The following is a 27982-nucleotide window of genomic DNA, read 5'->3' as shown; positions in this document are numbered from 1 at the left end:
TCTGAGTTTTTCTTCAGTTTTTTTTCTCAGTTCTTCTTTTTTGTCACAGTTTTTTTCACAGTTTTTTTCTAAGTTTTTCTTCAGTTTTTTCAATCTTTTTTTCTCAGTTTTCCTTCTCAGTTTTTTTCCTCCGTTTTTTTTCAGTTTTTTTAAAGACTTTTTTTCTCAGTTTTTCGAGTCACTTTTTCTGCTCAGTTTTTCGAGTCAGTTTTTTCTCAGTTTTTTTTCTCAGTTCTTTTTTTTCACAGTTTTGTTCACAGTTTTTTTTCACAGTTTTTCTTCAGTTTTTTTTCTCAGTTCTTCTTTTTTTTCACAGTTCTTTTCACAGTTTTTTTCTAAGTTTTTCTTCAGTTTTTTCAGTCTTTTTTTCTCAGTTTTTCTTCTCAGTTTTTTTCCTCCGTTTTTCTTCAGTTTTTTTAAATACTTTTTTTTCTCAGTTTTTCTGCTCAGTTTTTCTGCTCAGTATTTCTAGTCAGTTTTTTCTCAGTTTTTTTTCTCAGTTCTTTTTTTTCACAGTTTTGTTCACAGTTTTTTTCTAAGTTTTTCTTCAGTTTTTTTTCTCAGTTCTTCTTTTTTTTCACAGTTTTGTTCACAGTTTTTTCTAAGTTTTTCTTCAGTTTTTTCAGTCTATTTTTCTCAGTTTTTCTTCTCAGTTTTTTACCTCCGTTTTTCTTCAGTTTTTTTTAATAGTTTTTTTTCTCAGTTTTTCTGCTCAGTTTTTCTGCTCAGTTTTTCTAATCAGTTTTTTTCTCAGTTTTTCTTCTAAGTTCTTTTTTTTCACAGTTTTTTTCTAAGTTTTTCTTCAGTTTTTTTTCTCAGTTCTTTTTTTTTTCACAGTTCTTTTCACAGTTTTTTTCTAAGTTTTTCTTCAGTTTTTTCAGTCTATTTTTCTCAGTTTTTCTTCTCAGTTTTTTTCCTCTGTTTTTCTTCAGTTTTTTTTAATGTTTTTTTTTCTCAGTTTTTTTCTCAGTTCTTCTTTTTTTTCACAGTTCTTTTCACAGTTTTTTTCTAAGTTTTTCTTCAGTTTTCTCAGTCTATTTTTCTCAGTTTTTCTTCTCAGTTTTTTTCCTCCGTTTTTCTTCAGTTTTTTTTAATAGTTTTTTTCTCAGTTGTTCTGCTTAGTTTTTCTGCTAAGTTTTTCTAGTCATTTTTTTTTAATTTTTTTTCTCAGTTCTTTTTTTTTCACAGTTTTTTCCACAGTTTTTTTCACAGTTTTTCTTCCGTTTTTTTTCTCATTTCTTCTTTTTTTCACAGTTTTTTTCTAAGTTTTTCTTCGGTTTTTTCAGTCTTTTTTTCTCAGTTTTTCTTCTAAGTTTTTTTCCTCCGTTTTTCTTCAGTTTTTTTAAATACTTTTTTTTCTCAGTTTTTCTGCTCAGTTTTTCTGCTCAGTTTTTCTAATCAGTTTTTTTCTCAGTTTTTCTTCTAAGTTCTTTTTTTTCACAGTTTTTTTCTAAGTTTTTCTTCAGTTTTTTTTCTCAGTTCTTTTTTTTCACAGTTCTTTTCACAGTTTTTTTCTAAGTTTTTCTTCAGTTTTTTCAGTCTATTTTTCTCAGTTTTTCTTCTCAGTTTTTTTCCTCTGTTTTCTTCAGTTTTTTTTAATGTTTTTTTTTCTCAGTTTTTTTTCTCAGTTCTTCATTTTTTTCACAGTATTTTTCACAGTTTTTTTCTAAGTTTTTCTTCAGTTTTTTCAGTCTTTTTTTCTCACTTTTTCTTCTCAGTTTTATTCCTCCGATTTTCTTCAGTTTTTTTAAATACTTTTTTTTCTCAGTTTTTCCGCTTAGTTTTTCGAGTCAGATTTTTCTCAGTTTTTTTTCTCAGTTCTTTTTTTTCACAGTTTTGTTCACAGTTTTTTTCAGTTTTTCTTCAGTTTTTTTTCTCAGTTCTTCTTTTTTTCACAGTTTTTTTCTACGTTTTTCTTCGGTTTTTTCAGTCTTTTTCTCTCAGTTTTTCTTCTAAGTTTTTTCCTCCGTTTTTCTTCAGTTTTTTTAAATACTTTTTTTCTCAGTTTTTCTTCTCAGTTTTTCTGCTCAGTTTTTCAGTCAGTTTTTTCTCAGTTTTTTTTCTCAGTTCTTTTTTTTCACAGTTTTTTTCACAGTTTTTTTCTCAGTTTTTCTTCAGTTTTTTCAGTCTTTTTTTCTCAGTTTTCCTTCTCAGTTTTTTCCTCCGTTTTTCTTCAGTTTTTTTTAAGACTTTTTTTTCTCAGTTTTTCTGCTCAGTTTTTCGAGTCAGTTTTTCGAGTCAGTTTTTTCTCAGTTTTTTTTCTCAGTTCTTTTTTTTCACAGTTTTGCTCACAGTTTTTTTTCACAGTTTTTCTTCAGTTTTTTTTCTCAGTTCTTCTTTATTTTCACAGTTCCTTTCACAGTTTTTTTCTAAGTTTTTCTTCAGTTTTTTCAGTCTTTTTTTCTCAGTTTTTCTGCTCAGTTTTTCTGCTCAGTTTTTCTAGTCAGTTTTTTCTCAGTTTTTTTTCTCAGTTCTTTTTTTTCACAGTTTTTTTCACAGTTTTTTTCTCAGTTTTTCTTCAGTTTTTTCAGTCTTTTTTTCTCAGTTTTCCTTCTCAGTTTTTTCCTCCGTTTTTCTTCAGTTTTTTTTAAGACTTTTTTTTCTCAGTTTTTCTGCTCAGTTTTTCGAGTCAGTTTTTCGAGTCAGTTTTTTCTCAGTTTTTTTTCTCAGTTCTTTTTTTTCACAGTTTTGCTCACAGATTTTTTTCACAGTTTTTCTTCAGTTTTTTTTCTCAGTTCTTCTTTATTTTCACAGTTCCTTTCACAGTTTTTTTCTAAGTTTTTCTTCAGTTTTTTCAGTCTTTTTTTCTCAGTTTTTCTTCTCAGTTTTTTTCCTCCGTTTTTCTTCAGTTTTTTTAAATACTTTTTTTTCTCAGTTTTTCTGCTCAGTATTTCTAGTCAGTTTTTTCTCAGTTTTTTTTCTCAGTTCTTTTTTTTCACAGTTTTGTTCACAGTTTTTTTCTAAGTTTTTCTTCAGTTTTTTTTCTCAGTTCTTCTTTTTTTTCACAGTTTTGTTCACAGTTTTTTCTAAGTTTTTCTTCAGTTTTTTCAGTCTTTTTTTCTCAGTTCTCCTTCTCAGTTTTTTTCCTCCGTTTTTCTTCAGTTTTTTTAAAGTCTCTTTTTTCTCAGTTTTTCTTCTCAGTTTTATTCCTCCGATTTTCTTCAGTTTTTTTTAATACTTTTTTTTCTCAGTTTTTCTGCTCAGTTTTTCTGCTCAGTTTTTCAATCAGTTTTTTCTCAGTTTTTTTTCTCAGTTCTTTTTTTTCACACTTTTGTTCACAGTTTTTTTCTGAGTTTTTCTTCAGTTTTTTTTCTCAGTTCTTCTTTTTTTTCACAGTACTTTTCACAGTTTTTTCCTAAGTTTTTCTTCAGTTTTTTCAATCTTTTTGTTTCAGTTTTTCTTCTCAGTTTTTTTCCTCCGATTTTCTTCATTTTTTTAAAATACTTTTTTTCTCAGTTTTTCTGCTCAGTTTTTCTGCTCAGTTTTTCTAGTCAGTTTTTTCTCAGTTTTTTTCTCAGTTCTTTTTTTTCTCAGTTTTGTTCACAGTTTTTTTCTAAGTTTTTCTTCAGTTTTTTTTCTCAGTTCTTCATTTTTTTCACAGTTCTTTTCACAGTTTTTTTCACAGTTTTTTTCTAAGTTTTTCTTCAGTTTTTTCAGTCTTTTTTTCTCAGTTCTCCTTCTCAGTTTTTTTCCTCCGTTTTTCTTCAGTTTTTTCAGTCTTTTGTTCTCACTTTTTCTTCTCAGTTTTATTCCTCCGATTTTCTTCAGTTTTTTTTAATATTTTTTTTTCTCAGTTTTTCTGCTCAGTTTTTCTGCTCAGTTTTTCAATCAGTTTTTTCTCAGTTTTTTTTCTCAGTTCTTTTTTTTCACACTTTTGTTCACAGTTTTTTTCTGAGTTTTTCTTCAGTTTTTTTTCTCAGTTCTTCTTTTTTGTCACAGTTTTTTTCACAGTTTTTTTCTAAGTTTTTCTTCAGTTTTTTCAATCTTTTTTTCTCAGTTTTCCTTCTCAGTTTTTTTCCTCCGTTTTTTTTCAGTTTTTTTAAAGACTTTTTTTCTCAGTTTTTCGAGTCACTTTTTCTGCTCAGTTTTTCGAGTCAGTTTTTTCTCAGTTTTTTTTCTCAGTTCTTTTTTTTCACAGTTTTGTTCACAGTTTTTTTTCACAGTTTTTCTTCAGTTTTTTTTCTCAGTTCTTCTTTTTTTTCACAGTTCTTTTCACAGTTTTTTTCTAAGTTTTTCTTCAGTTTTTTCAGTCTTTTTTTCTCAGTTTTTCTTCTCAGTTTTTTTCCTCCGTTTTTCTTCAGTTTTTTTAAATACTTTTTTTTCTCAGTTTTTCTGCTCAGTTTTTCTGCTCAGTATTTCTAGTCAGTTTTTTCTCAGTTTTTTTTCTCAGTTCTTTTTTTTCACAGTTTTGTTCACAGTTTTTTTCTAAGTTTTTCTTCAGTTTTTTTTCTCAGTTCTTCTTTTTTTTCACAGTTTTGTTCACAGTTTTTTCTAAGTTTTTCTTCAGTTTTGTCAGTCTATTTTTCTCAGTTTTTCTTCTCAGTTTTTTACCTCCGTTTTTCTTCAGTTTTTTTTAATAGTTTTTTTTCTCAGTTTTTCTGCTCAGTTTTTCTGCTCAGTTTTTCTAATCAGTTTTTTTCTCAGTTTTTCTTCTAAGTTCTTTTTTTTCACAGTTTTTTTCTAAGTTTTTCTTCAGTTTTTTTTCTCAGTTCTTTTTTTTTTCACAGTTCTTTTCACAGTTTTTTTCTAAGTTTTTCTTCAGTTTTTTCAGTCTATTTTTCTCAGTTTTTCTTCTCAGTTTTTTTCCTCTGTTTTTCTTCAGTTTTTTTTAATGTTTTTTTTTCTCAGTTTTTTTCTCAGTTCTTCTTTTTTTTCACAGTTCTTTTCACAGTTTTTTTCTAAGTTTTTCTTCAGTTTTCTCAGTCTATTTTTCTCAGTTTTTCTTCTCAGTTTTTTTCCTCCGTTTTTCTTCAGTTTTTTTTAATAGTTTTTTTCTCAGTTGTTCTGCTTAGTTTTTCTGCTAAGTTTTTCTAGTCATTTTTTTTTAATTTTTTTTCTCAGTTCTTTTTTTTTCACAGTTTTTTCCACAGTTTTTTTCACAGTTTTTCTTCCGTTTTTTTTCTCATTTCTTCTTTTTTTCACAGTTTTTTTCTAAGTTTTTCTTCGGTTTTTTCAGTCTTTTTTTCTCAGTTTTTCTTCTAAGTTTTTTTCCTCCGTTTTTCTTCAGTTTTTTTAAATACTTTTTTTTCTCAGTTTTTCTGCTCAGTTTTTCTGCTCAGTTTTTCTAATCAGTTTTTTTCTCAGTTTTTCTTCTAAGTTCTTTTTTTTCACAGTTTTTTTCTAAGTTTTTCTTCAGTTTTTTTTCTCAGTTCTTTTTTTTCACAGTTCTTTTCACAGTTTTTTTCTAAGTTTTTCTTCAGTTTTTTCAGTCTATTTTTCTCAGTTTTTCTTCTCAGTTTTTTTCCTCTGTTTTCTTCAGTTTTTTTTAATGTTTTTTTTTCTCAGTTTTTTTTCTCAGTTCTTCATTTTTTTCACAGTATTTTTCACAGTTTTTTTCTAAGTTTTTCTTCAGTTTTTTCAGTCTTTTTTTCTCACTTTTTCTTCTCAGTTTTATTCCTCCGATTTTCTTCAGTTTTTTTAAATACTTTTTTTTCTCAGTTTTTCCGCTTAGTTTTTCGAGTCAGATTTTTCTCAGTTTTTTTTCTCAGTTCTTTTTTTTCACAGTTTTGTTCACAGTTTTTTTCAGTTTTTCTTCAGTTTTTTTTCTCAGTTCTTCTTTTTTTCACAGTTTTTTTCTACGTTTTTCTTCGGTTTTTTCAGTCTTTTTCTCTCAGTTTTTCTTCTAAGTTTTTTCCTCCGTTTTTCTTCAGTTTTTTTAAATACTTTTTTTCTCAGTTTTTCTTCTCAGTTTTTCTGCTCAGTTTTTCAGTCAGTTTTTTCTCAGTTTTTTTTCTCAGTTCTTTTTTTTCACAGTTTTTTTCACAGTTTTTTTCTCAGTTTTTCTTCAGTTTTTTCAGTCTTTTTTTCTCAGTTTTCCTTCTCAGTTTTTTCCTCCGTTTTTCTTCAGTTTTTTTTAAGACTTTTTTTTCTCAGTTTTTCTGCTCAGTTTTTCGAGTCAGTTTTTCGAGTCAGTTTTTTCTCAGTTTTTTTTCTCAGTTCTTTTTTTTCACAGTTTTGCTCACAGTTTTTTTTCACAGTTTTTCTTCAGTTTTTTTTCTCAGTTCTTCTTTATTTTCACAGTTCCTTTCACAGTTTTTTTCTAAGTTTTTCTTCAGTTTTTTCAGTCTTTTTTTCTCAGTTTTTCTGCTCAGTTTTTCTGCTCAGTTTTTCTAGTCAGTTTTTTCTCAGTTTTTTTTCTCAGTTCTTTTTTTTCACACTTTTGTTCACAGTTTTTTTCTAAGTTTTCCTTCAGTTTTTTTTCTCTGTTCTTCTTTTTTTTCACAGTTTTTTTCACAGTTTTTTTCTCAGATTTTCTTCAGTTTTTTCAGTCTTTTTTTCTCAGTTTTCCTTCTCAGTTTTTTTCCTCCGTTTTTCTTCAGTTTTTTTAAAGTCTTTTTTTTCTCAGTTTTTCTTCTCAGTTTTATTCCTCCGAATTTCTTCAGTTTTTTTAAATACTTTTTTTTCTCAGTTTTTCTGCTCAGTTTTTCTGCTCAGTTTTTCAATCAGTTTTTTCTCAGTTTTTTTTCTCAGTTCTTTTTTTTCACACTTTTGTTCACAGTTTTTTTCTGAGTTTTTCTTCAGTTTTTTTTCTCAGTTCTTCTTTTTTTTCACAGTTCTTTTCACAGTTTTTTCCTAAGTTTTTCTTCAGTTTTCTCAGTCTATTTTTCTCAGTTTTTCTTCTCAGTTTTTTTCCTCCGTTTTTCTTCAGTTTTTTTTAATAGTTTTTTTCTCAGTTGTTCTGCTTAGTTTTTCTGCTCAGTTTTTCTAGTCAGTTTTTTTAAAAAATTTTTCTCAGTTCTTTTTTTTTCACAGTTTTTTCCACAGTTTTTTTCACAGTTTTTCTTCCGTTTTTTTTCTCATTTCTTCTTTTTTTCACAGTTTTTTTCTAAGTTTTTTTCACAGTTTTTTTCTAAGTTTTTCTTCAGTTTTTTCAGTCTTTTTTTCTCAGTTCTCCTTCTCAGTTTTTTTCCTCCGTTTTTCTTCAGTTTTTTCAGTCTTTTGTTCTCACGTTTTCTTCTCAGTTTTATTCCTCCGATTTTCTTCAGTTTTTTTAAATACTTTTTTTTCTCAGTTTTTCTGCTCAGTTTTTCTGCTCAGTTTTTCAATCAGTTTTTTCTCAGTTTTTTTTCTCAGTTCTTTTTTTTCACACTTTTGTTCACAGTTTTTTTCTGAGTTTTTCTTCAGTTTTTTTTCTCAGTTCTTCTTTTTTGTCACAGTTTTTTTCACAGTTTTTTTCTAAGTTTTTCTTCAGTTTTTTCAGTCTTTTTTTCTCAGTTTTCCTTCTCAGTTTTTTTCCTCCGTTTTTTTTCAGTTTTTTTAAAGACTTTTTTTTCTCAGTTTTTCGAGTCACTTTTTCTGCTCAGTTTTTCGAGTCAGTTTTTTCTCAGTTTTTTTTCTCAGTTCTTTTTTTTCACAGTTTTGTTCACAGTTTTTTTTCACAGTTTTTCTTCAGTTTTTTTTCTCAGTTCTTCTTTTTTTTCACAGTTCTTTTCACAGTTTTTTTCTAAGTTTTTCTTCAGTTTTTTCAGTCTTTTTTTCTCAGTTTTTCTTCTCAGTTTTTTTCCTCCGTTTTTCTTCAGTTTTTTTAAATACTTTTTTTTCTCAGTTTTTCTGCTCAGTATTTCTAGTCAGTTTTTTCTCAGTTTTTTTTCTCAGTTCTTTTTTTTCACAGTTTTGTTCACAGTTTTTTTCTAAGTTTTTCTTCAGTTTTTTTTCTCAGTTCTTCTTTTTTTTCACAGTTTTGTTCACAGTTTTTTCTAAGTTTTTCTTCAGTTTTTTCAGTCTTTTTTTCTCAGTTCTCCTTCTCAGTTTTTTTCCTCCGTTTTTCTTCAGTTTTTTTAAAGTCTCTTTTTTCTCAGTTTTTCTTCTCAGTTTTATTCCTCCGATTTTCTTCAGTTTTTTTTAATACTTTTTTTTCTCAGTTTTTCTGCTCAGTTTTTCTGCTCAGTTTTTCAATCAGTTTTTTCTCAGTTTTTTTTCTCAGTTCTTTTTTTTCACACTTTTGTTCACAGTTTTTTTCTGAGTTTTTCTTCAGTTTTTTTTCTCAGTTCTTCTTTTTTTTCACAGTACTTTTCACAGTTTTTTCCTAAGTTTTTCTTCAGTTTTTTCAATCTTTTTGTTTCAGTTTTTCTTCTCAGTTTTTTTCCTCCGATTTTCTTCATTTTTTTAAAATACTTTTTTTCTCAGTTTTTCTGCTCAGTTTTTCTGCTCAGTTTTTCTAGTCAGTTTTTTCTCAGTTTTTTTCTCAGTTCTTTTTTTTCTCAGTTTTGTTCACAGTTTTTTTCTAAGTTTTTCTTCAGTTTTTTTTCTCAGTTCTTCATTTTTTTCACAGTTCTTTTCACAGTTTTTTTCACAGTTTTTTTCTAAGTTTTTCTTCAGTTTTTTCAGTCTTTTTTTCTCAGTTCTCCTTCTCAGTTTTTTTCCTCCGTTTTTCTTCAGTTTTTTCAGTCTTTTGTTCTCACTTTTTCTTCTCAGTTTTATTCCTCCGATTTTCTTCAGTTTTTTTTAATATTTTTTTTTCTCAGTTTTTCTGCTCAGTTTTTCTGCTCAGTTTTTCAATCAGTTTTTTCTCAGTTTTTTTTCTCAGTTCTTTTTTTTCACACTTTTGTTCACAGTTTTTTTCTGAGTTTTTCTTCAGTTTTTTTTCTCAGTTCTTCTTTTTTGTCACAGTTTTTTTCACAGTTTTTTTCTAAGTTTTTCTTCAGTTTTTTCAATCTTTTTTTCTCAGTTTTCCTTCTCAGTTTTTTTCCTCCGTTTTTTTTCAGTTTTTTTAAAGACTTTTTTTCTCAGTTTTTCGAGTCACTTTTTCTGCTCAGTTTTTCGAGTCAGTTTTTTCTCAGTTTTTTTTCTCAGTTCTTTTTTTTCACAGTTTTGTTCACAGTTTTTTTTCACAGTTTTTCTTCAGTTTTTTTTCTCAGTTCTTCTTTTTTTTCACAGTTCTTTTCACAGTTTTTTTCTAAGTTTTTCTTCAGTTTTTTCAGTCTTTTTTTCTCAGTTTTTCTTCTCAGTTTTTTTCCTCCGTTTTTCTTCAGTTTTTTTAAATACTTTTTTTTCTCAGTTTTTCTGCTCAGTTTTTCTGCTCAGTATTTCTAGTCAGTTTTTTCTCAGTTTTTTTTCTCAGTTCTTTTTTTTCACAGTTTTGTTCACAGTTTTTTTCTAAGTTTTTCTTCAGTTTTTTTTCTCAGTTCTTTTTTTTCACAGTTTTGTTCACAGTTTTTTCTAAGTTTTTCTTCAGTTTTGTCAGTCTATTTTTCTCAGTTTTTCTTCTCAGTTTTTTACCTCCGTTTTTCTTCAGTTTTTTTTAATAGTTTTTTTTCTCAGTTTTTCTGCTCAGTTTTTCTGCTCAGTTTTTCTAATCAGTTTTTTTCTCAGTTTTTCTTCTAAGTTCTTTTTTTTCACAGTTTTTTTCTAAGTTTTTCTTCAGTTTTTTTTCTCAGTTCTTTTTTTTTTCACAGTTCTTTTCACAGTTTTTTTCTAAGTTTTTCTTCAGTTTTTTCAGTCTATTTTTCTCAGTTTTTCTTCTCAGTTTTTTTCCTCTGTTTTTCTTCAGTTTTTTTTAATGTTTTTTTTTCTCAGTTTTTTTCTCAGTTCTTCTTTTTTTTCACAGTTCTTTTCACAGTTTTTTTCTAAGTTTTTCTTCAGTTTTCTCAGTCTATTTTTCTCAGTTTTTCTTCTCAGTTTTTTTCCTCCGTTTTTCTTCAGTTTTTTTTAATAGTTTTTTTCTCAGTTGTTCTGCTTAGTTTTTCTGCTAAGTTTTTCTAGTCATTTTTTTTTAATTTTTTTTCTCAGTTCTTTTTTTTTCACAGTTTTTTCCACAGTTTTTTTCACAGTTTTTCTTCCGTTTTTTTTCTCATTTCTTCTTTTTTTCACAGTTTTTTTCTAAGTTTTTCTTCGGTTTTTTCAGTCTTTTTTTCTCAGTTTTTCTTCTAAGTTTTTTTCCTCCGTTTTTCTTCAGTTTTTTTAAATACTTTTTTTTCTCAGTTTTTCTGCTCAGTTTTTCTGCTCAGTTTTTCTAATCAGTTTTTTTCTCAGTTTTTCTTCTAAGTTCTTTTTTTTCACAGTTTTTTTCTAAGTTTTTCTTCAGTTTTTTTTCTCAGTTCTTTTTTTTCACAGTTCTTTTCACAGTTTTTTTCTAAGTTTTTCTTCAGTTTTTTCAGTCTATTTTTCTCAGTTTTTCTTCTCAGTTTTTTTCCTCTGTTTTCTTCAGTTTTTTTTAATGTTTTTTTTTCTCAGTTTTTTTTCTCAGTTCTTCATTTTTTTCACAGTATTTTTCACAGTTTTTTTCTAAGTTTTTCTTCAGTTTTTTCAGTCTTTTTTTCTCACTTTTTCTTCTCAGTTTTATTCCTCCGATTTTCTTCAGTTTTTTTAAATACTTTTTTTTCTCAGTTTTTCCGCTTAGTTTTTCGAGTCAGATTTTTCTCAGTTTTTTTTCTCAGTTCTTTTTTTTCACAGTTTTGTTCACAGTTTTTTTCAGTTTTTCTTCAGTTTTTTTTCTCAGTTCTTCTTTTTTTCACAGTTTTTTTCTACGTTTTTCTTCGGTTTTTTCAGTCTTTTTCTCTCAGTTTTTCTTCTAAGTTTTTTCCTCCGTTTTTCTTCAGTTTTTTTAAATACTTTTTTTCTCAGTTTTTCTTCTCAGTTTTTCTGCTCAGTTTTTCAGTCAGTTTTTTCTCAGTTTTTTTTCTCAGTTCTTTTTTTTCACAGTTTTTTTCACAGTTTTTTTCTCAGTTTTTCTTCAGTTTTTTTTCTCAGTTCTTCTTTTTTGTCACAGTTTTTTTCACAGTTTTTTTCACAGTTTTTTTCTAAGTTTTTCTTCAGTTTTTTCAGTCTTTTTTTCTCACTTTTTCTTCTCAGTTTTATTCCTCCGATTTTCTTCAGTTTTTTTAAATACTTTTTTTTCTCAGTTTTTCCGCTTAGTTTTTCGAGTCAGATTTTTCTCAGTTTTTTTTCTCAGTTCTTTTTTTTCACAGTTTTGTTCACAGTTTTTTTCAGTTTTTCTTCAGTTTTTTTTCTCAGTTCTTCTTTTTTTCACAGTTTTTTTCTACGTTTTTCTTCGGTTTTTTCAGTCTTTTTCTCTCAGTTTTTCTTCTAAGTTTTTTCCTCCGTTTTTCTTCAGTTTTTTTAAATACTTTTTTTCTCAGTTTTTCTTCTCAGTTTTTCTGCTCAGTTTTTCAGTCAGTTTTTTCTCAGTTTTTTTTCTCAGTTCTTTTTTTCACAGTTTTTTTCACAGTTTTTTTCTCAGTTTTTCTTCAGTTTTTTCAGTCTTTTTTTCTCAGTTTTCCTTCTCAGTTTTTTCCTCCGTTTTTCTTCAGTTTTTTTTAAGACTTTTTTTTCTCAGTTTTTCTGCTCAGTTTTTCGAGTCAGTTTTTCGAGTCAGTTTTTTCTCAGTTTTTTTTCTCAGTTCTTTTTTTTCACAGTTTTGCTCACAGTTTTTTTTCACAGTTTTTCTTCAGTTTTTTTTCTCAGTTCTTCTTTATTTTCACAGTTCCTTTCACAGTTTTTTTCTAAGTTTTTCTTCAGTTTTTTCAGTCTTTTTTTCTCAGTTTTTCTGCTCAGTTTTTCTGCTCAGTTTTTCTAGTCAGTTTTTTCTCAGTTTTTTTTCTCAGTTCTTTTTTTTCACACTTTTGTTCACAGTTTTTTTCTAAGTTTTCCTTCAGTGTTTTTTCTCTGTTCTTCTTTTTTTTCACAGTTTTTTTCACAGTTTTTTTCTCAGATTTTCTTCAGTTTTTTCAGTCTTTTTTTCTCAGTTTTCCTTCTCAGTTTTTTTCCTCCGTTTTTCTTCAGTTTTTTTAAAGTCTTTTTTTTCTCAGTTTTTCTTCTCAGTTTTATTCCTCCGAATTTCTTCAGTTTTTTTAAATACTTTTTTTTCTCAGTTTTTCTGCTCAGTTTTTCTGCTCAGTTTTTCAATCAGTTTTTTCTCAGTTTTTTTTCTCAGTTCTTTTTTTTCACACTTTTGTTCACAGTTTTTTTCTGAGTTTTTCTTCAGTTTTTTTTCTCAGTTCTTCTTTTTTTTCACAGTTCTTTTCACAGTTTTTTCCTAAGTTTTTCTTCAGTTTTCTCAGTCTATTTTTCTCAGTTTTTCTTCTCAGTTTTTTTCCTCCGTTTTTCTTCAGTTTTTTTTAATAGTTTTTTTCTCAGTTGTTCTGCTTAGTTTTTCTGCTCAGTTTTTCTAGTCAGTTTTTTTAAAAAATTTTTCTCAGTTCTTTTTTTTTCACAGTTTTTTCCACAGTTTTTTTCACAGTTTTTCTTCCGTTTTTTTTCTCATTTCTTCTTTTTTTCACAGTTTTTTTCTAAGTTTTTTTCACAGTTTTTTTCTAAGTTTTTCTTCAGTTTTTTCAGTCTTTTTTTCTCAGTTCTCCTTCTCAGTTTTTTTCCTCCGTTTTTCTTCAGTTTTTTCAGTCTTTTGTTCTCACTTTTTCTTCTCAGTTTTATTCCTCCGATTTTCTTCAGTTTTTTTAAATACTTTTTTTTCTCAGTTTTTCTGCTCAGTTTTTCTGCTCAGTTTTTCAATCAGTTTTTTCTCAGTTTTTTTTCTCAGTTCTTTTTTTTCACACTTTTGTTCACAGTTTTTTTCTGAGTTTTTCTTCAGTTTTTTTTCTCAGTTCTTCTTTTTTGTCACAGTTTTTTTCACAGTTTTTTTCTAAGTTTTTCTTCAGTTTTTTCAGTCTTTTTTTCTCAGTTTTCCTTCTCAGTTTTTTTCCTCCGTTTTTTTTCAGTTTTTTTAAAGACTTTTTTTTCTCAGTTTTTCGAGTCACTTTTTCTGCTCAGTTTTTCGAGTCAGTTTTTTCTCAGTTTTTTTTCTCAGTTCTTTTTTTTCACAGTTTTGTTCACAGTTTTTTTTCACAGTTTTTCTTCAGTTTTTTTTCTCAGTTCTTCTTTTTTTTCACAGTTCTTTTCACAGTTTTTTTCTAAGTTTTTCTTCAGTTTTTTCAGTCTTTTTTTCTCAGTTTTTCTTCTCAGTTTTTTTCCTCCGTTTTTCTTCAGTTTTTTTAAATACTTTTTTTTCTCAGTTTTTCTGCTCAGTATTTCTAGTCAGTTTTTTCTCAGTTTTTTTTCTCAGTTCTTTTTTTTCACAGTTTTGTTCACAGTTTTTTTCTAAGTTTTTCTTCAGTTTTTTTTCTCAGTTCTTCTTTTTTTTCACAGTTTTGTTCACAGTTTTTTCTAAGTTTTTCTTCAGTTTTTTCAGTCTTTTTTTCTCAGTTCTCCTTCTCAGTTTTTTTCCTCCGTTTTTCTTCAGTTTTTTTAAAGTCTCTTTTTTCTCAGTTTTTCTTCTCAGTTTTATTCCTCCGATTTTCTTCAGTTTTTTTTAATACTTTTTTTTCTCAGTTTTTCTGCTCAGTTTTTCTGCTCAGTTTTTCAATCAGTTTTTTCTCAGTTTTTTTTCTCAGTTCTTTTTTTTCACACTTTTGTTCACAGTTTTTTTCTGAGTTTTTCTTCAGTTTTTTTTCTCAGTTCTTCTTTTTTTTCACAGTACTTTTCACAGTTTTTTCCTAAGTTTTTCTTCAGTTTTTTCAATCTTTTTGTTTCAGTTTTTCTTCTCAGTTTTTTTCCTCCGATTTTCTTCATTTTTTTAAAATACTTTTTTTCTCAGTTTTTCTGCTCAGTTTTTCTGCTCAGTTTTTCTAGTCAGTTTTTTCTCAGTTTTTTTCTCAGTTCTTTTTTTTCTCAGTTTTGTTCACAGTTTTTTTCTAAGTTTTTCTTCAGTTTTTTTTCTCAGTTCTTCATTTTTTTCACAGTTCTTTTCACAGTTTTTTTCACAGTTTTTTTCTAAGTTTTTCTTCAGTTTTTTCAGTCTTTTTTTCTCAGTTCTCCTTCTCAGTTTTTTTCCTCCGTTTTTCTTCAGTTTTTTCAGTCTTTTGTTCTCACTTTTTCTTCTCAGTTTTATTCCTCCGATTTTCTTCAGTTTTTTTTAATATTTTTTTTTCTCAGTTTTTCTGCTCAGTTTTTCTGCTCAGTTTTTCAATCAGTTTTTTCTCAGTTTTTTTTCTCAGTTCTTTTTTTTCACACTTTTGTTCACAGTTTTTTTCTGAGTTTTTCTTCAGTTTTTTTTCTCAGTTCTTCTTTTTTGTCACAGTTTTTTTCACAGTTTTTTTCTAAGTTTTTCTTCAGTTTTTTCAATCTTTTTTTCTCAGTTTTCCTTCTCAGTTTTTTTCCTCCGTTTTTTTTCAGTTTTTTTAAAGACTTTTTTTCTCAGTTTTTCGAGTCACTTTTTCTGCTCAGTTTTTCGAGTCAGTTTTTTCTCAGTTTTTTTTCTCAGTTCTTTTTTTTCACAGTTTTGTTCACAGTTTTTTTTCACAGTTTTTCTTCAGTTTTTTTTCTCAGTTCTTCTTTTTTTTCACAGTTCTTTTCACAGTTTTTTTCTAAGTTTTTCTTCAGTTTTTTCAGTCTTTTTTTCTCAGTTTTTCTTCTCAGTTTTTTTCCTCCGTTTTTCTTCAGTTTTTTTAAATACTTTTTTTTCTCAGTTTTTCTGCTCAGTTTTTCTGCTCAGTATTTCTAGTCAGTTTTTTCTCAGTTTTTTTTCTCAGTTCTTTTTTTTCACAGTTTTGTTCACAGTTTTTTTCTAAGTTTTTCTTCAGTTTTTTTTCTCAGTTCTTCTTTTTTTTCACAGTTTTGTTCACAGTTTTTTCTAAGTTTTTCTTCAGTTTTTTCAGTCTATTTTTCTCAGTTTTTCTTCTCAGTTTTTTACCTCCGTTTTTCTTCAGTTTTTTTTAATAGTTTTTTTTCTCAGTTTTTCTGCTCAGTTTTTCTGCTCAGTTTTTCTAATCAGTTTTTTTCTCAGTTTTTCTTCTAAGTTCTTTTTTTTCACAGTTTTTTTCTAAGTTTTTCTTCAGTTTTTTTTCTCAGTTCTTTTTTTTTTCACAGTTCTTTTCACAGTTTTTTTCTAAGTTTTTCTTCAGTTTTTTCAGTCTATTTTTCTCAGTTTTTCTTCTCAGTTTTTTTCCTCTGTTTTTCTTCAGTTTTTTTTAATGTTTTTTTTTCTCAGTTTTTTTCTCAGTTCTTCTTTTTTTTCACAGTTCTTTTCACAGTTTTTTTCACAGTTTTTTTCTAAGTTTTTCTTCAGTTTTTTCAGTCTTTTTTTCTCAGTTCTCCTTCTCAGTTTTTTTCCTCCGTTTTTCTTCAGTTTTTTCAGTCTTTTGTTCTCACTTTTTCTTCTCAGTTTTATTCCTCCGATTTTCTTCAGTTTTTTTTAATATTTTTTTTTCTCAGTTTTTCTGCTCAGTTTTTCTGCTCAGTTTTTCAATCAGTTTTTTCTCAGTTTTTTTTCTCAGTTCTTTTTTTTCACACTTTTGTTCACAGTTTTTTTCTGAGTTTTTCTTCAGTTTTTTTTCTCAGTTCTTCTTTTTTGTCACAGTTTTTTTCACAGTTTTTTTCTAAGTTTTTCTTCAGTTTTTTCAATCTTTTTTTCTCAGTTTTCCTTCTCAGTTTTTTTCCTCCGTTTTTTTCCAGTTTTTTTAAAGACTTTTTTTCTCAGTTTTTCGAGTCACTTTTTCTGCTCAGTTTTTCGAGTCAGTTTTTTCTCAGTTTTTTTTCTCAGTTCTTTTTTTTCACAGTTTTGTTCACAGTTTTTTTTCACAGTTTTTCTTCAGTTTTTTTTCTCAGTTCTTCTTTTTTTTCACAGTTTTGTTCACAGTTTTTTCTAAGTTTTTCTTCAGTTTTTTCAGTCTATTTTTCTCAGTTTTTCTTCTCAGTTTTTTACCTCCGTTTTTCTTCAGTTTTTTTTAATAGTTTTTTTTCTCAGTTTTTCTGCTTAGTTTTTCTGCTCAGTTTTTCTAATCAGTTTTTTTAAATTTTTTTTCTCAGTTCTTTTTTTTTCACAGTTTTTTCCACAGTTTTTTTCACAGTTTTTCTTCCGTTTTTTTTCTCATTTCTTCTTTTTTTCACAGTTTTTTTCTAAGTTTTTCTTCGGTTTTTTCAGTCTTTTTTTCTCAGTTTTTCTTCTAAGTTTTTTTCCTCCGTTTTTCTTCAGTTTTTTTAAATACTTTTTTTTCTCAGTTTTTCTGCTCAGTTTTTCTGCTCAGTTTTTCTAATCAGTTTTTTTCTCAGTTTTTCTTCTAAGTTCTTTTTTTTCACAGTTTTTTTCTAAGTTTTTCTTCAGTTTTTTTTCTCAGTTCTTTTTTTTCACAGTTCTTTTCACAGTTTTTTTCTAAGTTTTTCTTCAGTTTTTTCAGTCTATTTTTCTCAGTTTTTCTTCTCAGTTTTTTTCCTCTGTTTTCTTCAGTTTTTTTTAATGTTTTTTTTTCTCAGTTTTTTTTCTCAGTTCTTCATTTTTTTCACAGTATTTTTCACAGTTTTTTTCTAAGTTTTTCTTCAGTTTTTTCAGTCTTTTTTTCTCACTTTTTCTTCTCAGTTTTATTCCTCCGATTTTCTTCAGTTTTTTTAAATACTTTTTTTTCTCAGTTTTTCCGCTTAGTTTTTCGAGTCAGATTTTTCTCAGTTTTTTTTCTCAGTTCTTTTTTTTCACAGTTTTGTTCACAGTTTTTTTCAGTTTTTCTTCAGTTTTTTTTCTCAGTTCTTCTTTTTTTCACAGTTTTTTTCTACGTTTTTCTTCGGTTTTTTCAGTCTTTTTCTCTCAGTTTTTCTTCTAAGTTTTTTCCTCCGTTTTTCTTCAGTTTTTTTAAATACTTTTTTTCTCAGTTTTTCTTCTCAGTTTTTCTGCTCAGTTTTTCAGTCAGTTTTTTCTCAGTTTTTTTTCTCAGTCCTTTTTTTTCACAGTTTTTTTCACAGTTTTTTTCTCAGTTTTTCTTCAGTTTTTTCAGTCTTTTTTTCTCAGTTTTCCTTCTCAGTTTTTTCCTCCGTTTTTCTTCAGTTTTTTTTAAGACTTTTTTTTCTCAGTTTTTCTGCACAGTTTTTCGAGTCAGTTTTTCGAGTCAGTTTTTTCTCAGTTTTTTTTCTCAGTTCTTTTTTTTCACAGTTTTGCTCACAGTTTTTTTTCACAGTTTTTCTTCAGTTTTTTTTCTCAGTTCTTCTTTATTTTCACAGTTCCTTTCACAGTTTTTTTCTAAGTTTTTCTTCAGTTTTTTCAGTCTTTTTTTCTCAGTTTTACTTCTCAGTTTTTTTCCTCTGTTTTTCTTCAGATTTTTTTAATGGTTTTTTTTCTCAGTTTTTCTGCTCAGTTTTTCTAGTCAGTTTTTTCTCAGTTTTTTTTCTCAGTTCTTCTTTTTTTTCACAGTTTTTTTCACAGTTTTTTTCTAAGTTTTTCTTCAGTTTTTTCAGTCTTTTTTTCTCAGTTTTTCTTCTCAGTTTTTTTCCTCCGATTTTCTTCAGTTTTTTAAACACTTTTTTTCTCAGTTTTTCTGCTCAGTTTTTCTGCTCAGTTTTTCTAGTCAGTTTTTTCTCAGTTTTTTTCTCAGTTCTTTTTTTTCTCAGTTTTGTTCACAGTTTTTTTCTAAGTTTTTCTTCCGTTTTTTTTCTCAGTTCTTCTTTTTTTTCACAGTTCTTTTCACAGTTTTTTTCTAAGTTTTTCTTCAGTTTTCTCGGTCTATTTTTCTCAGTTTTTCTTCTCAGTTTTTTTCCTCCGTTTTTCTTCAGTTTTTTTTTAATAGTTTTTTTCTCAGTTGTTCTGCTTAGTTTTTCTGCTCAGTTTTTCTAGTCAGTTTTTTTTAATTTTTTTTCTCAGTTCTTTTTTTTCACAGTTTTTTCCACAGTTTTTTTCTCAGTTTTTCTTCCGTTTTTTTTCTCATTTCTTCTTTTTTTCACAGTTTTTTTCTAAGTTTTTCTTCGGTTTTTTCAGTCTTTTTTTCTCAGTTTTTCTTCTAAGTTTTTTTCCTCCGTTTTTCTTCAGTTTTTTTAAATACTTTTTTTTCTCAGTTTTTCTTCTCAGTTTTTCTGCTCAGTTTTTCGAATCAGTTTTTTCTCAGTTTTTTTCTCAGTTCTTTTTTTTCACAGTTTTTTTCACAGTTTTTTTCTCAGTTTTTCTTCAGTTTTTTTTCTCAGTTCTTTTTTTTTCACAGTTCTTTTCACAGTTTTTTTTCTCAGTTTTTCATCTCAGTTTTTTTCCTCCGTTTTTCTTCAGTTTTTTTGAATACTTTTTTTCTCAGTTTTTCTTCTCAGTTTTTCTGCTCAGTTTTTCGAATCAGTTTTTTCTCAGTTTTTTTCTCAGTTCTTTTTTTTCACAGTTTTTTTCACAGTTTTTTTCTCAGTTTTTCTTCAGTTTTTTTTCTCAGTTCTTTTTTTTTCACAGTTCTTTTCACAGTTTTTTTTCTCAGTTTTTCATCTCAGTTTTTTTCCTCCGTTTTTCTTCAGTTTTTTTAAATACTTTTTTTCTCAGTTTTTCTGCTCAGTTTTACTGCTCAGTTTTTCTAGTCAGTTTTTTCTCAGTTTTTTTCTCAGTTCTTTTTTTTCTCAGTTTTGTTCACAGTTTTTTTCTAAGTTTTTCTTCCGTTTTTTTTCTCAGTTCTTCTTTTTTTTCACAGTTCTTTTCACAGTTTTTTTCTAAGTTTTTCTTCAGTTTTCTCGGTCTATTTTTCTCAGTTTTTCTTCTCAGTTTTTTTCCTCCGTTTTTCTTCAGTTTTTTTTTAATAGTTTTTTTCTCAGTTGTTCTGCTTAGTTTTTCTGCTCAGTTTTTCTAGTCAGTTTTTTTTAATTTTTTTTCTCAGTTCTTTTTTTTCACAGTTTTTTCCACAGTTTTTTTCTCAGTTTTTCTTCCGTTTTTTTTCTCATTTCTTCTTTTTTTCACAGTTTTTTTCTAAGTTTTTCTTCGGTTTTTTCAGTTTTTTTTTCTCAGTTTTTCTTCTAAGTTTTTTTCCTCCGTTTTTCTTCAGTTTTTTTAAATACTTTTTTTTCTCAGTTTTTCTTCTCAGTTTTTCTGCTCAGTTTTTCGAATCAGTTTTTTCTCAGTTTTTTTCTCAGTTCTTTTTTTTCACAGTTTTTTTCACAGTTTTTTTCTCAGTTTTTCTTCAGTTTTTTTTCTCAGTTCTTTTTTTTTCACAGTTCTTTTCACAGTTTTTTTTCTCAGTTTTTCATCTCAGTTTTTTTCCTCCGTTTTTCTTCAGTTTTTTTGAATACTTTTTTTCTCAGTTTTTCTTCTCAGTTTTTCTGCTCAGTTTTTCGAATCAGTTTTTTCTCAGTTTTTTTCTCAGTTCTTTTTTTTCACAGTTTTTTTCACAGTTTTTTTCTCAGTTTTTCTTCAGTTTTTTTTCTCAGTTCTTTTTTTTTCACAGTTCTTTTCACAGTTTTTTTCTCAGTTTTTCATCTCAGTTTTTTTCCTCCGTTTTTCTTCAGTTTTTTTAAATACTTTTTTTCTCAGTTTTTCTGCTCAGTTTTACTGCTCAGTTTTTCTAGTCAGTTTTTTCTCAGTTTTTTTCTCAGTTCTTTTTTTTCTCAGTTTTGTTCACAGTTTTTTTCTAAGTTTTTCTTCCGTTTTTTTTCTCAGTTCTTCTTTTTTTTCACAGTTCTTTTCACAGTTTTTTTCTAAGTTTTTCTTCAGTTTTCTCGGTCTATTTTTCTCAGTTTTTCTTCTCAGTTTTTTTCCTCCGTTTTTCTTCAGTTTTTTTTAATAGTTTTTTTCTCAGTTGTTCTGCTTAGTTTTTCTGCTCAGTTTTTCTAGTCAGTTTTTTTAAATTTTTTTTCTCAGTTCTTTTTTTTCACAGTTTTTTCCACAGTTTTTTTCTCAGTTTTTCTTCCGTTTTTTTTCTCATTTCTTCTTTTTTTCACAGTTTTTTTCTAAGTTTTTCTTCGGTTTTTTCAGTCTTTTTTTCTCAGTTTTTCTTCTAAGTTTTTTTCCTCCGTTTTTCTTCAGTTTTTTTAAATACTTTTTTTTCTCAGTTTTTCTTCTCAGTTTTTCTGCTCAGTTTTTCGAATCAGATTTTTCTCAGTTTTTTTCTCAGTTCTTTTTTTTCACAGTTTTTTTCACAGTTTTTTTCTCAGTTTTTCTTCAGTTTTTTTTCTCAGTTCTTTTTTTTTCACAGTTCTTTTCACAGTTTTTTTTTCTCAGTTTTTCATCTCAGTTTTTTTCCTCCGTTTTTCTTCAGTTTTTTTAAATACTATTTTTTCTCAGTTTTTCTGCTCAGTTTTTCTGCTCAGTTTTTCTAATCAGTTTTTCTCTCAGTTTTTCTTCTAAGTTCTTTTTTTTCACAGTTTTTTTCTAAGTTTTTCTTCAGTTTTTTTTCTCAGTTCTTTTTTTTTCACAGTTCTTTTGACAGTTTTTTTCTAAGTTTTTCTTCAGTTTTTTCAGTCTTTTTTTCTCAGTTTTTCTTCTCAGTTTTTTTCCTCCGTTTTTCTTCAGTTTTTTTAAATACTTTTTTTTCTCAGTTTTTCTGCTCAGTTTTTCTGCTCAGTTTTTCTGCTCAGTTTTTCTGCTCAGTTTTTCTCAGTTCTTTTTTTTCACAGTTTTGTTCACAGTTTTTTTCTAAGTTTTTCTTCAGTTTTTTTTCTCAGTTCTTTTTGTTTCACAGTTGTTTTCACAGTTTTTTTCTCAGTTTTTCATCTCAGTTTTTTTCCTCCGTTTTTCTTCAGTTTTTTTAAATACTTTTTTTTCTCAGTTTTTCTGCTCAGTTTTTCTGCTCAGTTTTTCTGCTCAGTTTTTCTGCTCAGTTTTTCTCAGTTCTTTTTTTTCACAGTTTTGTTCACAGTTTTTTTCTAAGTTTTTCTTCAGTTTTTTTTCTCAGTTCTTTTTGTTTCACAGTTCTTTTCACAGTTTTTTTCTAAGTTTTTCTTCAGTTTTTTCAGTCTTTTTTTCTCAGTTTTTCTTCTCAGTTTTTTTCCTCCGATTTTCTTCAGTTTTTTAAATACTTTTTTTCTCAGTTTTTCTGCTCCGTTTTTCTGCTCAGTATTTCTAGTCAGTTTTTTCTCAGTTTTTTTTCTCAGTTCTTTTTTTTCACAGTTTTGTTCACAGTTTTTTTCTAAGTTTTTCTTCACAGTTCTTTTCACAGTTTTTTTTCTCAGTTTTTCTTATAAGTTTTTTTCCTCTTCAGTTTTTTTTAATGTTTTTTTTTCTCAGTTTTTTTTCTCAGTTCTTCATTTTTTTCACAGTTTTTTTCACAGTTTTTTTCTAAGTTTTTCTTCAGTTTTTTCAGTCTTTTTATCTCACTTTTTCTTCTCAGTTTTTTTCCTCCGATTTTCTTCAGTTTTTTTAAATACTTTTTTTTCTCAGTTTTTCTGCTCAGTTTTTCTGCTCAGTTTTTCTAGTCAGTTTTTTCTCAGTTTTTTTTCTCAGTTCTTTTTTTTCTCAGTTTTGTTCACAGTTTTTTTCTAAGTTTTTCTTCAGTTTTTTTTCTCATTTCTTCTTTTTTTCACAGTTTTTTTCTAAGTTTTTCTTCGGTTTTTTCAGTCTTTTTTTCTCAGTTTTTCTTCTCAGTTTTTTTCCTCCGTTTTTCTTCAGTTTTTTTAAATACTTTTTTTTCTCAGTTTTTCTTCTCAGTTTTTCTGCTCAGTTTTTCAGTCAGTTTTTTCTCAGTTTTTTTTCTCAGTTCTTTTTTTTCACACTTTTGTTCACAGTTTTTTTCTGAGTTTTCCTTCAGTTTTTTTTCTCAGTTCTTCTTTTTTTTCACAGTTCTTTTCACAGTTTTTTTCTAAGTTTTTCTTCAGTTTTTTCAGTCTTTTTTTCTCAGTTTTTCTTCTCAGTTTTTTTCCTCCGTTTTTTTTCAGTTTTTTTAAAGACTTTTTTTTCTCAGTTTTTCGAGTCAGTTTTTCTGCTCAGTTTTTCGAGTCAGTTTTTTCTCAGTTTTTTTCTCAGAATATTTTTTTTCACAGTTTTGTTCACGGTTTTTTTCTAAGTTTTTCTTCAGTTTTTTTTCTCAGTTCTTTTTTTTTCACAGTTCTTTTCACAGTTTTTTTTCTCAGTTTTTCTTCTAAGTTTTTTTCCTCTGTTTTTCTTCAGTTTTTTTTAATGTTTTTTTTTCTCAGTTTTTTTTCTCAGTTCTTCATTTTTTTCACAGTTTTTTTCACAGTTTTTTTCTATGTTTTTCTTCAGTTTTTTCAGTCTTTTTTTCTCACTTTTTCTTCTCAGTTTTTTTCCTCCGATTTTCTTCAGTTTTTTTAAATACTTTTTTTTCTCAGTTTTTCTGCTCAGTTTTTCTGCTCAGTTTTTCTAGTCACTTTTTTCTCAGTTTTTTTTCTCAGTTCTTTTTTTTCACACTTTTGTTCACAGTTTTTTTCTAAGTTTTCCTTCAGTTTTTTTTCTCTGTTCTTTTTTTTCACAGTTCTTTTCACAGTTTTTTTCGAAGTTTTTCTTCAGTTTTTTCAGTCTTTTTTTCTCAGTTTTTCTTCTCAGTTTTTTTCCTCCGATTTTGTTCAGTTTTTTTAAATACTTTTTTTCTCAGTTTTTCTGCTCAGTTTTTCTGCTCAGTTTTTCTAGTCAGTTTTTTCTCAGTTTTTTTCTCAGTTCTTTTTTTTCTCAGTTTTGTTCACAGTTTTTTTCTAAGTTTTTCTTCAGTTTTTTTTCTCAGTTCTTCATTTTTTTCACAGTTTTTTCCACAGTTTTTTTCACAGTTTTTCTTCAGTTTTTTTTCTCATTTCTTCTTTTTTTCACAGTTTTTTTCTAAGTTTTTTTCACAGTTTTTTTCTAAGTTTTTCTTCAGTTTTTTCAGTCTTTGTTTCTCACTTTTTCTTCTCAGTTTTTTTCCTCCGATTTTCTTCAGTTTTTTTAAATACTTTTTTTTCTCAGTTTTTCTGCTCAGTTTTTCTGCTCAGTTTTTCTAGTCAGTTTTTTCTCAGTTTTTTTTCTCAGTTCTTTTTTTTCTCAGTTTTGTTCACAGTTTTTTTCTAAGTTTTTCTTCAGTTTTTTTTCTCATTTCTTCTTTTTTTCACAGTTTTTTTCTAAGTTTTTCTTCGGTTTTTTCAGTCTTTTTTTCTCAGTTTTTCTTCTCAGTTTTTTTCCTCCGTTTTTCTTCAGTTTTTTTAAATACTTTTTTTTCTCAGTTTTTCTTCTCAGTTTTTCTGCTCAGTTTTTCAGTCAGTTTTTTCTCAGTTTTTTTTCTCAGTTCTTTTTTTTCACAGTTTTTTTCACAGTTTTTTTCTCAGATTTTCTTCAGTTTTTTCAGTCTTTTTTTCTCAGTTTTCCTTCTCAGTTTTTTTCCTCCGTTTTTCTTCAGTTTTTTTAAAAGTCTTTTTTTTCTCAGTTTTTCTTCTCAGTTGTATTCCTCCGATTTTCTTCAGTTTTTTTAAATACTTTTTTTTCTCAGTTTTTCTGCTCAGTTTTTCTGCTCAGTTTTTCAATCAGTTTTTTCTCAGTTTTTTTTCTCAGTTCTTTTTTTTCACACTTTTGTTCACAGTTTTTTTCTGAGTTTTTCTTCAGTTTTTTTTCTCAGTTCTTCTTTTTTTTCACAGTTCTTTTCACAGTTTTTTCCTAAGTTTTTCTTCAGTTTTCTCAGTCTATTTTTCTCAGTTTTTCTTCTCAGTTTTTTTCCTCCGTTTTTCTTCAGTTTTTTTTAATAGTTTTTTTCTCAGTTGTTCTGCTTAGTTTTTCTGCTCAGTTTTTCTAGTCAGTTTTTTTTAATTTTTTTTCTCAGTTCTTTTTTTTTCACAGTTTTTTCCACAGTTTTTTTCACAGTTTTTCTTCCGTTTTTTTTCTCATTTCTTCTTTTTTTCACAGTTTTTTTCTAAGTTTTTTTCACAGTTTTTTTCTAAGTTTTTCTTCAGTATTTTCAGTCTATTTTTCTCAGTTTTTCTTCTCAGTTTTTTTCCTCTGTTTTTCTTCAGTTTTTTTTGATGGTTTTTTTTTCTCATTTTTTCTGCTCAGTTTTTCTGCTCAGTTTTTCTAGTCAGTTTTTTCTCAGTTTTTTTTCTCAGTTCTTCTTTTTCAGTTTTGTTCACAGTTTTTTTCTAAGTTTTTCTTCACAGTTCTTTTCACAGTTTTTTTTCTCAGTTTTTCTTCAGTATTTTCAGTCTATTTTTCTCAGTTTTTCTTCTCAGTTTTTTTCCTCTGTTTTTCTTCAGTTTTTTTTAATGTTTTTTTTTTCTCAGTTTTTTTTCTCAGTTCTTAATTTTTTTCACAGTTTTTTTCACAGTTTTTTTCTAAGTTTTTCTTCAGTTTTTTCAGTCTTTTTTTCTCACTTTTTCTTCTCAGTTTTTTTCCTCCGATTTTCTTCAGTTTTTTTAAATACTTTTTTTTCTCAGTTTTTCTGCTCAGTTTTTCTGCTCAGTTTTTCTAGTCAGTTTTTTCTAAGTTTTTCTTCAGTTTTTTCAGTCTTTTTTTCTCAGTTTTTCTTCTCAGTTTTTTTCCTCCGATTTTGTTCAGTTTTTTTAAATACTTTTTTTCTCAGTTTTTCTGCTCAGTTTTTCTGCTCAGTTTTTCTAGTCAGTTTTTTCTCAGTTTTTTTCTCAGTTCTTTTTTTTCTCAGTTTTGTTCACAGTTTTTTTCTAAGTTTTTCTTCAGTTTTTTTTCTCAGTTCTTCATTTTTTTCACAGTTTTTTCCACAGTTTTTTTCACAGTTTTTCTTCAGTTTTTTTTCTCATTTCTTCTTTTTTTCACAGTTTTTTTCTAAGTTTTTTTCACAGTTTTTTTCTAAGTTTTTCTTCAGTTTTTTCAGTCTTTTTTTCTCACTTTTTCTTCTCAGTTTTTTTCCTCCGATTTTCTTCAGTTTTTTTAAATACTTTTTTTTCTCAGTTTTTCTGCTCAGTTTTTCTGCTCAGTTTTTCTAGTCAGTTTTTTCTCAGTTTTTTTTCTCAGTTCTTTTTTTTCTCAGTTTTGTTCACAGTTTTTTTCTAAGTTTTTCTTCAGTTTTTTTTCTCATTTCTTCTTTTTTTCACAGTTTTTTTCTAAGTTTTTCTTCGGTTTTTTCAGTCTTTTTTTCTCAGTTTTTCTTCTCAGTTTTTTTCCTCCGTTTTTCTTCAGTTTTTTTAAATACTTTTTTTTCTCAGTTTTTCTTCTCAGTTTTTCTGCTCAGTTTTTCAGTCAGTTTTTTCTCAGTTTTTTTTCTCAGTTCATTTTTTTCACAGTTTTTTTCACAGTTTTTTTCTCAGATTTTCTTCAGTTTTTTCAGTCTTTTTTTCTCAGTTTTCCTTCTCAGTTTTTTTCCTCCGTTTTTCTTCAGTTTTTTTAAAGTCTTTTTTTTCTCAGTTTTTCTTCTCAGTTTTATTCCTCCGATTTTCTTCAGTTTTTTTAAATACTTTTTTTTCTCAGTTTTTCTGCTCAGTTTTTCTGCTCAGTTTTTCAATCATTTTTTTCTCAGTTCTTTTTTTTCACACTTTTGTTCACAGTTTTTTTCTGAGTTTTTCTTCAGTTTTTTTTCTCAGTTCTTCTTTTTTTTCACAGTTCTTTTCACAGTTTTTTCCTAAGTTTTTCTTCAGTTTTCTCAGTCTATTTTTCTCAGTTTTTCTTCTCAGTTTTTTTCCTCCGTTTTTCTTCAGTTTTTTTTAATAGTTTTTTTCTCAGTTGTTCTGCTTAGTTTTTCTGCTCAGTTTTTCTAGTCAGTTTTTTTTAATTTTTTTTCTCAGTTCTTTTTTTTCACAGTTTTTTCCACAGTTTTTTTCACAGTTTTTCTTCAGTTTTTTTTCTCAGTTCTTCTTTTTTTTCACAGTTCTTTTCACAGTATTTTTCTAAGTTTTTCTTCAGTTTTTTCAGTCTTTTTTTCTCAGTTTTTCTTCTCAGTTTTTTTCCTCCGTTTTTCTTCAGTTTTTTTAAATACTTTTTTTTCTCAGTTTTTCTGCTCAGTTTTTCTGCTCAGTTTTTCTCAGTTCTTTTTTTTCACAGTTTTGTTCACAGTTTTTTTCTAAGTTTTTCTTCAGTTTTTTCAGTCTTTTTTTCTCACTTTTTCTTCTCAGTTTTTTTCCTCCGATTTTCTTCAGTTTTTTTAAATACTTTTTTTTCTCAGTTTTTCTGCTCAGTTTTTCTGCTCAGTTTTTCTAGTCAGTTTTTTCTAAGTTTTTCTTCAGTTTTTTCAGTCTTTTTTTCTCAGTTTTTCTTCTCAGTTTTTTTCCTCCGATTTTGTTCAGTTTTTTTAAATACTTTTTTTCTCAGTTTTTCTGCTCAGTTTTTCTGCTCAGTTTTTCTAGTCAGTTTTTTCTCAGTTTTTTTCTCAGTTCTTTTTTTTCTCAGTTTTGTTCACAGTTTTTTTCTAAGTTTTTCTTCAGTTTTTTTTCTCAGTTCTTCATTTTTTTCACAGTTTTTTCCACAGTTTTTTTCACAGTTTTTCTTCAGTTTTTTTTCTCATTTCTTCTTTTTTTCACAGTTTTTTTCTAAGTTTTTTTCACAGTTTTTTTCTAAGTTTTTCTTCAGTTTTTTCAGTCTTTTTTTCTCACTTTTTCTTCTCAGTTTTTTTCCTCCGATTTTCTTCAGTTTTTTTAAATACTTTTTTTTCTCAGTTTTTCTGCTCAGTTTTTCTGCTCAGTTTTTCTAGTCAGTTTTTTCTCAGTTTTTTTTCTCAGTTCTTTTTTTTCTCAGTTTTGTTCACAGTTTTTTTCTAAGTTTTTCTTCAGTTTTTTTTCTCATTTCTTCTTTTTTTCACAGTTTTTATCTAAGTTTTTCTTCGGTTTTTTCAGTCTTTTTTTCTCAGTTTTTCTTCTCAGTTTTTTTCCTCCGTTTTTCTTCAGTTTTTTTAAATACTTTTTTTTCTCAGTTTTTCTTCTCAGTTTTTCTGCTCAGTTTTTCAGTCAGTTTTTTCTCAGTTTTTTTTCTCAGTTCTTTTTTTTCACACTTTTGTTCACAGTTTTTTTCTGAGTTTTTCTTCAGTTTTTTTTCTCAGTTCTTCTTTTTTTTCACAGTTCTTTTCACAGTTTTTTCCTAAGTTTTTCTTCAGTTTTCTCAGTCTATTTTTCTCAGTTTTTCTTCTCAGTTTTTTTCCTCCGTTTTTCTTCAGTTTTTTTTAATAGTTTTTTTCTCAGTTGTTCTGCTTAGTTTTTCTGCTCAGTTTTTCTAGTCAGTTTTTTTTAATTTTTTTTCTCAGTTCTTTTTTTTTCACAGTTTTTTCCACAGTTTTTTTCACAGTTTTTCTTCAGTTTTTTTCTCAGTTCTTCTTTTTTTTCACAGTTCTTTTCACAGTATTTTTCTAAGTTTTTCTTCAGTTTTTTCAGTCTTTTTTTCTCAGTTTTTCTTCTCAGTTTTTTTCCTCCGTTTTTCTTCAGTTTTTTTTAATACTTTTTTTTCTCAGTTTTTCTGCTCAGTTTTTCTGCTCAGTTTTTCTCAGTTCTTTTTTTTCACAGTTTTGTTCACAGTTTTTTTCTAAGTTTTTCTTCAGTTTTTTTTCTCAGTTCTTTTTGTTTCACAGTTCTTTTCACAGTTTTTTTCTAAGTTTTTCTTCAGTTTTTTCAGTCTATTTTTCTCAGTTTTTCTTCTCAGTTTTTTTCCTCTGTTTTTCTTCAGTTTTTTTTAATGGTTTTTTTTCTCATTTTTTCTGCTCAGTTTTTCGGCTCAGTTTTTCTAGTCAGTTTTTTCTCAGTTTTTTTTCTCAGTTCTTCTTTTTCAGTTTTGTTCACAGTTTTTTTCTAAGTTTTTCTTCACAGTTCTTTTCACAGTTTTTTTGTCAGTTTTTCTTCAGTTTTTTTTCTCATTTCTTCTTTTTTTCACAGTTTTTTTCTAAGTTTTTCTTCGGTTTTTTCAGTCTTTTTTTCTCAGTTTTTCTTCTCAGTTTTTTTCCTCCGTTCTTCTTCAGTTTTTTTAAATTCTTTTTTTTCTCAGTTTTTCTTCTCAGTTTTTCTGCTCAGTTTTTCAGTCAGTTTTTTCTCAGTTTTTTTCTCAGTTCTTTTTTTTCACACTTTTGTTCACAGTTTTTTTCTAAGTTTTCCTTCAGTTTTTTTTCTCTGTTCTTCTTTTTTTTCACAGTTCTTTTCACAGTTTTTTTCGAAGTTTTTCTTCAGTTTTTTCAGTCTTTTTTTCTCAGTTTTTCTTCTCAGTTTTTTTCCTCCGATTTTGTTCAGTTTTTTTAAATACTTTTTTTCTCAGTTTTTCTGC

Source organism: Pristiophorus japonicus, unplaced genomic scaffold (genome assembly GCF_044704955.1).
Source record: "Pristiophorus japonicus isolate sPriJap1 unplaced genomic scaffold, sPriJap1.hap1 HAP1_SCAFFOLD_149, whole genome shotgun sequence".
Classification (NCBI taxonomy): Eukaryota; Metazoa; Chordata; class Chondrichthyes; family Pristiophoridae; genus Pristiophorus; species Pristiophorus japonicus.
Note: the sequence above shows the minus strand (reverse complement) of the source record.